The following is a 10,147-nucleotide window of genomic DNA, read 5'->3' on the forward strand; positions in this document are numbered from 1 at the left end:
TTAACAGTCTCTATAGAAGCTGCTGGCCGGTGGTTGTCTGAGCAGCGCCACCTACTGGCTAGAGGAATCACATGCATTACATGTGCAATAGGGGCATTTAATAATAATAACAATAATAATAATAACAATAATAACAATAATAACAAGTTCTTGTATAGCGCTGCTAGCTTTACTCACTGAGCCGCCCCTTCTCCTCCATTCCCTCATGAAACACACCTATCTACTTTCACTGATTTTCAGTCAGTCTCACTAAATTGTTATCATCTACACTCCAGTCTATATTTTACTTCAAAGTTCTAGTAGACGTCTTAACCCTGAAAGAAAATGCAGATTTGATGGAGGTTGTGGTACCTTTCAACGAATCAACATTAAAGGTGCAATCCAAATGATGACGTCCCTTAAAAACCTTTCCCCTTTATAGCACAAGATTGAAGCAGGGGGTACCGGGAGCCAAACCCATTTAACTTCAGCTCCAGGGACCCCCTGCCCTCAGAGACACCCACCTCCAAAGGGGGCACCGACTTCCCCCTTAAGTTTAATGCTCCCGCGTCACATGGGCCAACAGGAAGCCACACCAGATGATGCCACAACTTCCTATTGGCCTGCAGGCTCGGGAGCTTTGAAAGGGGCCGTTACGTGATCCCTGCCAAGCGGAGCGGCTAACGGCACATCATCTACACTTCAATGGAGTCACACTGATGAGAAAATAAATAAAAGATTCTCTAACATCCTATCAGAACTTGAAATCCCAGATAGTTAGATAATGCAAATATTTTGTAGCTCCAAATCTTAACTCCTTATTAATAATATGTTTCATCGGCTTCCAATTTACACAATGCTGTACATAGAAATGTTGCCGTCACAATGAATACCTGTTCTGAAGCTTACAATCAAACTTTTGATTCATGGTGCATAGTGACTTGCTTAAAATTACAAGGAGCCGACACTGGGAACCAACTGCTTTAAAGGCACTAATCCAAGGGTAGCCAACTCTAGTCCTTAAAAGCTGCCAACAGGTCAGGTTTTCAGAATAACAATACTTCAGCACAGGTGGCTCAATCAGTGGCTCAGTCTTCGACTGCACCACCTGTGCTGAAGCAAGGAAATCCTGAAAACCTGACCCGTTGGTAGCTCTTGAGGACTGGAGTTGGCTACCCCTGCATTAATCTACTCATTCAGCTCGTTGCCGTCAGAGGGACTGAAGACTCATCTTATAGATAACCATGGCAGCCATTTTGGATGGAAACAGAAGAGGGATCGTCCACCGTTTCCTTACTAGACCCTTAAAAATAAAAAATAAAAAATGGAGATTAATTTTACAAATTCATGTAATCAGATGGGAATTTTCATCCCCAAATGGCCACTTGGGACACTAAAGAATTATCCTCATGTAAAGAAAACAGCATGTACTGTTCTATTTGCAGAGTATATTCTCGATGTGTCTTCTGCGGAAACTGGAGATCCAGCAATGATGACAAATTGTGAATAAACACTAATGCAACCTGGGCGGACTATTGAATATTTAAAAAAGAAAATGAATTCAAACAGTTTATTTTTCCTATTAAACTCTCAACTGGTTATTTTTTATTTAATAGCACACCTTCTGCAATTGTTAATGATAACTGATAATCACTAAGAGATTAGTTTACAAAAAAAATTGGCTTTAAGCAAAGCTATAAACCTTCTTGTTGCAAAAAATGTAATTATAAATAATTGTCCTAATTTGTCAACAACTTTCTCAAAGTGTGACATGTAAATCGCAATGATTAAATCACAATTAAAATATAATAATACAGATGTTAATGCATTTTAATCCTGCCCCAAATCTATCTTAATATGTTTGGTGGTGATAGTATAACAATAACATGTTATATATAATTCATTACAAAACACATCCGGACAGGAAAGATACATTAGCCTCTATCTATCTATCTATCTATCTATCTATCTATCTATCTATCTATCTATCTATCTATCTATCTATCTATCTATCTATCTATCTATCTATCTATCTATCTATCTATCTATCTATCTATATATATATATACAGTATATATGAGTGAAAAAATGTTTGTCTTTCTGCACCTTCTGTGATTGGCCAGCGGACGGCAACACCTCATTGGCCTGCGGGGTGGCCTGACGTCACGGCCACGCCTACGCAACCCCTCACAACCTTGGCCTCACTCTCCATTTGGTGACTGCCAGGAAAGCAACTTACTCCTACTCCTCCATTTGCTACGAGCGCTTGTTATGTCTGGTTATTGCCGGGACCGCACACTGTCTCACCCGCCCCCCCCCCACCTTCTCTTGCGGCCCTTCACTGTCTCACCCCCCCACACCTCTTGCGTCCCTCAAGATTCCCTTCCCCTCAGGGGGTTATTGCCAAGACGGCACACTGTCTCCCCTCCCTCCTCTTGCGGCCCTTCACTGTCTCACACCCCCACACCTCTTGCGTCCCTCAAGATTCCCTTTCCCTCAGGGGTGCCACCACAGCCAAACCACCCTCCCCCGCCTCACATCAGGCCCGCCGGTACATCCTCACTTTCCCCTCATGGGCGCCGCCTCTGCCGCACCACCTTCTCCCGCCTCCTTTCCTCCCTCACCTCAAGCCCGCCGCTGCCGCCTCCCGGCCGCCGCACTCACGCCAACACGCTGCCTCCTGGCCGCCGCACTCACGCCGACACGCCGCCTCCCGCACGCCGCCGCCTCTCACACTCACGCCACCGGCTTCCGCCCGCCCACTCGCCTCTTCTCCTCCTCACATTGCGGGCCCCGTATTACCGCCGTATTACCGCCGTATTACCGCCGGGTGGGGGGGGGGGGGGTAAGGAGAAGCCAGCGGTGAGGCCAGGCCGGGGTCCTGCGAGCGGGTAGCACCCCACCCCCCAATAAGCAGTGCCGCGTGGGGGGGGGGGGGTGGTGGGGGTGACGGGGGAAGTCAGGACAAACAGCCCCCCACCCCCATCTCCCCCTTCCTCTGACCTCATAGGGTATCATTGTAAAAAATTGGGGAACACACCCCCTGCGGCATGTTCCCTCCTTACCTGCCACTTCTCAGCACTCTGCGCAGCTTACAGAGCGTGCGCACCCACGCAGGGCTATCACTGCTCCCACAGAGCTTGGTTCCGCCCCCTCGATTGCGACGCTCATGCACCACTCCCCAGTTGTGTGTCAATCACTGCCTTCTGTCTCCTGCATCTCCAGCCTATCCCTGTCTCCGCATCAGCCGCTCCACCCCTCTCTCCCATTGCTGCCTCATATATGCTCAGCTGTGCCACTGGCACTTTGATGAGCATAGTTCCTTGTAGCCTTGTGTTTTCCACGTCCATATCCCTGTGTGCTAACCTCTGCCTTGCCTTTTCTCCTTGCTGCTTGATCTCTCGTGTACCGACCCAGCTTACTTAGGACCCCTCTCTGGATAACGACCCCGGCTTGCTTCTGACTACCCGCTCTTCTCCAATCCCAGACCACGGCTATTGGACACTATACTACGCTTCTGGCTTCAACCCCTGACCATGGCACTACAGACAATGACAACTCTACTGGCTCCTCCCCACGACCTCGGCAAGTACAAAGACTAACCCACTCTCTCCAGACCAGGCTACGCTGACCATCCACCCTCCAGGCGTGCCTCCCCTGCTGTGGGTGCGCAGTTTTATACTTTCCCACCTCAATACCGGGATCCCACCTTGTTCGTGGTGAGCGCAAGCGTTACAACCATATAGCTGACAAAGCATTATTATTTTCACTCCAATTAATGGAAGTTACTGCATTGTGAATTACCCCACCTCTAAACATATAAAGGAGTAGATCAACCATCACATGGCAAAAATTATACAAAAAATGCAATGACCCGGCGCTTCAGGCTACAACAATACCCCAGTCCAATGATTAGTCCATATGGATATGGAGAGTTCTTTTCAATATTCCAGCTGATGGAGCGATGGTGATCCAATTGCTGGCTGCTGGTTCCGAACTCCTCCTAGTATGTAATGGACAAAAAGGAAAAGACCATTGCGCAGCCACAAGAATCCATAAATAACTCCACAACAGATTAAAGTAATGAACTTACAGACTTGCTGTGTTATTGTTCTCAGCTTGAGGTGGCCAGCACTGCAGAATGTGCTCTGCTCACCTCTCTGGGTAACTGCCGTCAGCCCGCGCTAAGCCTCGTGATGTCACACTCTGGCGTCTCTCCTGATCTCTATGCTCCTGCTTCTGAAGACCGTGTCAGTTCTAGCTCCTCCCTCTCCATACGCGTTTCGTGACATAATGTGGTCACTTCATCAGTTACCCAGAGAGGTGAGCAGAGCACATTCTGCAGTGCTGGCCACCTCAAGCTGAGATAGAGGAAGCTATAGCAAATAGAGGGGGCGAATCTCGCAGAGTAACTACTGAGAGTTAGACGCCACTTCAGGGTTTGCAAACAACAATAGCGCCATCCTCCCAGAAGCCTGCCTACCTGATTGTATCAAGCTGCGGACGGCACGTTGTCAGCTGTTTTTATACAGCCTGGTTTATGTGAGTAAGCCCTTGGCTGTTTTTTATTTTTATTGTAATAAATTTTTATCAATCTGCACCATCATCTTTCATGTTATTTCCTTTCTGGGAACACATGGGAACTATGACCAAGTGGTAATGCTGTGAACAGACAGAAAACCTGGAGGATAGACATACAACACGTGGGATTCGTGATATCTGGAAGAGAAGAGGTTAAAAGCACAGATTGTCTCAAAGGAGCAATAACACAGCAAGTCTGTAAGTTCATTACTTTAATCTGTTGTGGAGTTATTTATGGATTCTTGTGGCTGCGCAATGGTCTTTTCCTTTTTGTCCATTACATACTAGGAGGAGTTCGGAACCAGCAGCCAGCAATTGGATCACCATTGCTCCATCAGCTGGAATATTGAAAAGAACTTTCCATATCCATATGGACTAATCATTGGACTGGGGTATTGTTGTAGCCTGAAGCGCCGGGTCATTGCATTTTTTGTATAATTATCTGTAATGAGTTTGTGAGGAATTTGTTTGGCAGAGACCCCGTGGCAGCTTTCACTTAGCAATAAGCTTATTATTCACATATTGTATTTACACTTTATATTTTTTTTTGCGCTGAGTTATAGGGTATATCTTTTTTTAGTTTATCACATGGCAAAAATTGCTTTATATAAATGTGATAAAATGTTAAGGATTATACACATAAAAGTAAAAATAAATGTGGCTAAAGTGCACTTAACATTATAAACTTGTGCAAACAAGCAGGGGCGGATTGCACTATTGGGCTTGCTCCGGTGGGCCTGTGCTGCGGCTCCCCATGCAGCAGCCCAACGGTTACTATCTGTAATACTCTCCCTCCTTTTGTCGGGGACGAATATTGGGTCCAACTGCCGCCCCACCGAAGGAGCGACCTGCGGAGTCCCTGACCGGAGCAGCATTGAAACCTCCTCATTCCAAGGTTAGATTGTTGGGGTGTGTCTGTGTGTTGAAGTGACAGAGGAGGTGTAACAGGGGACTTATCCCTGTTCACAAATGTGCCTCTAATCCAGCAGTGTGGTGGTTAACTGCTGGTAGGCAATTAACTAACACCACCTGGCTGATTACAGGGGTTAGAAAAAGCCTGCCTCTGAGACAGGAAGTGAGTCTCCTTAGTCCACAACTGGGCTGAACAAGGAGACAGACGTCATGAGCCTGCCAAAAGAGATTGCAAGCTGACAACAAGACACAGGGGATAATACTTCTATATCTGGATCCTGACATTGCCTTATCACAGATGGGTGTGGACACCAGGAGAACAAAGAAGCCTTCCCCTACAGCAACCCAGCTAACAGATAAGACTTTTCTTTTAAGACTATTTTCTATGTCTATCTAAGAATATGAATTTCTCTATGATTTGGGCTGGTGAATCGCTGGGCTAACCATGCAGTTAGAGAGCTGGATCAAAAGTGTATATATACTCCAGAGTGGAGCGGATTTTGTTTGCTGATTTACATGTTTGCTGTGTTTAAAGCAACAGGCGCAATAAAGCCTTATTTTAATTTCACCTTAAAACAGTCTCCATTGCATACCTCTGAACACGTCTCTTACAGGGGGTATGAAAAAAAAGATGGTGGAGGGGGGAGAGAGGGGTGGAGTGTAAGGGGGCTTGATAACAGAGGCCCCACACTCTTCCCCACAAGAATTAAACTGATTGCAGAGGGTGGGGTGTTTGTGCCTCTTACCTCCTTCGGAACGACATCTCCTCCTGCAGCGTCGTGTTGTCACGGAGATCCGATATCATGTGGCGATATGTCATAAAAACGTTACTTCACATGACACCACAACGCTGCACGTGGAGCCGCTTTTGAAGGAATCGCCCAGGCAGATATGTGTCTGCAATCAGCACCTGTAAACAAGCTGTGCTACAGTGAGCGGGTATAAGGTGGGCACTTCTGTTGTGCGTTCCATGTTCCCAACATAACGCAAAACACATTGAAAACCGGGAAGAATATAATGTTAACTGAATTTTAGCCAAGTTACTTTTAGGTCTATAATCCTTACCATTGTATTCGATTAAAGAAATAAATAAATTTTGCCCTGTGAATGGAAAGCGAATTGAATATCAGGAAGTATGTAATGTCTACTGTCCTTTAGGTATGGTATATCTAATACCATGCACAAAGTAAACCAATGCAGAAACATCAACTGAAGTTGATGGAATCCTTGATGGAGAAGGATTTAGGAGTGCTTGTAAACAGCAGGCTTAGCAATAGTGTCCAATGTCATGCAGTTGCTGCAAAGGCAAATAAGATCTTATCTTGCAATAAACGGACAATGGATGGAAGCGAAGTAAACATAATGATGCCCCTTTACAAAGCATTAGTAAGACCACACCTTGAGTATGGAGTACAATTTGGGGCACCACTCCTTAGAAAAGACATTCTGGAACTGGAGAGAGTGCGCAGAGAAGAGCCACCAAATTAATAAAGGAGATGGACAATCTAATTTATGAGGAGAGGCTAGCTAAGGTAGATTTATTTACATTAGAAAAGAGGTGTCTGAGAGGGGCTATGATAACTATATACAAATATACTCAGGGACAGTAGAAGGAGCTTTCAAATGAACTATTCATCCCAAGGGCAGTACAAAGTCCTCAGGTCATCCCTTTAGGTTGGAAGAAAGGAGATTTCACCAGCAACAAAGGAAAGGGTTCTTTACAGTAAAATGTGGAATTCATAACCCACGGAGACTGTGATGGCAGATACAATAAATGTGTTAAAAACAAGTTGAATAAATCGAAGCAACTGTATGGTGCTCTATTATGGCGTCAATAGCTAGTAATAAACACACTTCTTATGCCTTAGATAAATATCCTATGGTGTAACACCCTGGAGTATCATCTTATGAAAACAGTTCCAATATACAGCAACTGTCCACTATATATATCGACTAGCTGGTCAGGATTCCACCTTCAATGTTGTAAGAATCCTCACTACATAGTGTCCAAGCATATAATATCGATGTGGATGAAATGTGTAGGAATATAGAATTATGAACTCACGTGTGAAGATGATGGTTACCTCCGTGCGGGTGTGCTTCCGTGCTTCCGATTTCCACAGCTGACAGGTTAGTTGATCGCAGGAAACTTGGAGCACAGCTTACATCCATAGGAAAATAATGGCAAAGAGAGTGTGCAGCCCATATAAAAAATTATTTCATGGATACTCAGGCAAAAACGACATAACGGAGCCCCAAGGCCCCCACCAACCCGTTTCGAGCTGCCTCTTTCTCAAGGTGCATCTCAAGTTGAGCATCTTTTTAAAAAGGAAAGGTATACAGGGATATACCAAATAAGTATACATCGGAAGGATGTTGATCCAGGGATTAATCTGATTGCCATTTCTTGGAGTCAGGAAGGAATTTATTTTTCCATTATGAGATATCATTGGATGATATGACACTGGAGTTTTTTGTTTGCCTTCCTCTGGATCAATAAGTAAGTATAGATATAGGATAAAGTATCTGTTGTCTAAATTAAGCATAGGTTGAACTTGATGGACGTACGTCTTTTGCAACCTCATCTACTATGTAACTATGTAAGTCTTAGGCCGCAGTCCCATTTTGCACTGTAGCACGCGTGCCCCCAGCGGGGTGGCGGAGATGGCACAGCGCTTCACTGCGATCTGTGGCAGATGCAGGAGATTGCGATGGGGGGGGGGGGGGGACAAAAAGTTAAACTCATAGTACATTTACCTTTGCAGCAAGGCACACCAAGCACCTTTCTTGCCATTGCTATAACCTCTGCGGACCCCCGTTTGCCCAGGAGAACAACATGGCCCCCTGGGGTCAGCTGTGTTCCAATAGCCACTAGAAAGCCGTTAAATCATTGGGAGATCATTGTCATGGTAGACCAAACTTACTAATACTTTACCATCTGGATCCTTTGATTGAATAAAGCATGAAATAAAATAAATTGTATTTATTCACATAAAGAACACACATCTTGAATTAAAACATTATCACGAATAACACTTTCTGAAATGGGGTCAAATGAAATAAAATGTCCATAGAACGAAATCCACAGAAATTACGTCTCTAGGCAGGAATTCCCACACGTGGGGTTGCTGCACAAAAAGAGACGTGTAACAGTCCTTGGTTAGGGGCGCTAGCGGCAACCCGTTTCTTCGCCAAAAGTAATATTTTCGTTCCCCCCAATGCAGCATTAATTAACCAATCCTTAGTCCTTGCGAATACTGGAAGCTGGATACAAATCTTTAGTTGCAATGAACCGCCCGCTGAAGCTTAGATGAATCTGCTTGCAAGATGGAATTTAGATGAATCTTAATCTCAGATGACTCTTAGATGGAACTGACTTTCTGACTGACTGCATGACCTTTTAAAAACTTCACGTGTCCTATTTCCATAATGTACAGCCAATCTCTGGCGTGGGAACCAATTATCTCACCTATATCAAGGGTGTGCCAGGCACTCCAAAAACTGGCACAAAGCCTCAGTATCACAACTGAGCATGTGCAACAAAAATGTAATCTTCCCCCCACTGGCCACTTGCCACTTAGTATACCTAGCCAAGCTTACTTCCCAGGACATCTGCTAAGTCGTTTGAAAGACATCTTTCAAAGTTTGAAAGTTTGAAGTTTGAAAGACATCTTTCAAAGCCCAGTATTACACACCATTCGTGTCCACAAAAAGTTTAACACCTCTAGGACAAATGTCCCTTTGATCTAGTAGCCATAAGTCCCCCTGTGAACAAATGGCTCTCACACCTCTATTTCTTTGAAGCTCAGAGGTTTCCTGCTAAGCATTTCAAAACCCAGGATTACACACCCTAAGTGTCATCTCCTGTTCTGAACTGAAGGAAGGTGAATCCCCTCCTGTCTATAATGTTAATTTCCTTACTCTTATAACTTTAAAATACTGAAATTATAGGGGACATTCATTTAATACTGGGGGTGAACGTTAATGCTCAAAAACAACCCCTATATGTGATCGTACCTCAGTAATGCCCACACCAAATATCATCTTTCTAGGATGCTCCTAGCTAAAGTTAGCTATCAGCTTTCATGTGGTTTTAATCTTTTATTTTAATCAAACAAACCTGCTCAGTCTTATACCTGACTGGAGTGTGGGGATAAACATTAACCCCTTATGTCCTGTGTAGGTTGGGGGGCATTTTTCCCATTGTCACAGTAATGCATACACAATGCCTGGGCCCAAGAGCTGACATTCTACATTTTATTATAATAATATTATTATATTTATTATTAACTTAAAACCCCTATAACTCTCTTCACCTTATCCCTGGTGAGAGATGTACTGAACCCCACACTGGGGTCTGGGGCTTGGGCATATTCCGAGAACCTTTAATGTAATTCAGTTCCCTGCCCGGTTTTACTGTCCTGGTTTGTGCTGAAGCAGGGGGATTTGGCGGTGAGCTGCAAACTGCGTTCTAGGGAGGATTTTGTCCGTTGATCTGTGTTACTCATGTCCTCAGGAATCTGGGGGGATTCATGAGTACATGTTTTGGGGTACCCCACAACAATGGCCTCTGTCTACCCAAACACATACCATAAAATCACCCCTGAAACTTACGCCCTGCACATCCCCGCTAGCTGGCACTCCTAAAACAGTACTTGTAGAAACTCTGTCAAGT

The sequence above is a fragment of the Ascaphus truei genome, chromosome 7 (assembly GCF_040206685.1).
Source record: "Ascaphus truei isolate aAscTru1 chromosome 7, aAscTru1.hap1, whole genome shotgun sequence".
Lineage (NCBI taxonomy): Eukaryota > Metazoa > Chordata > Amphibia > Anura > Ascaphidae > Ascaphus > Ascaphus truei.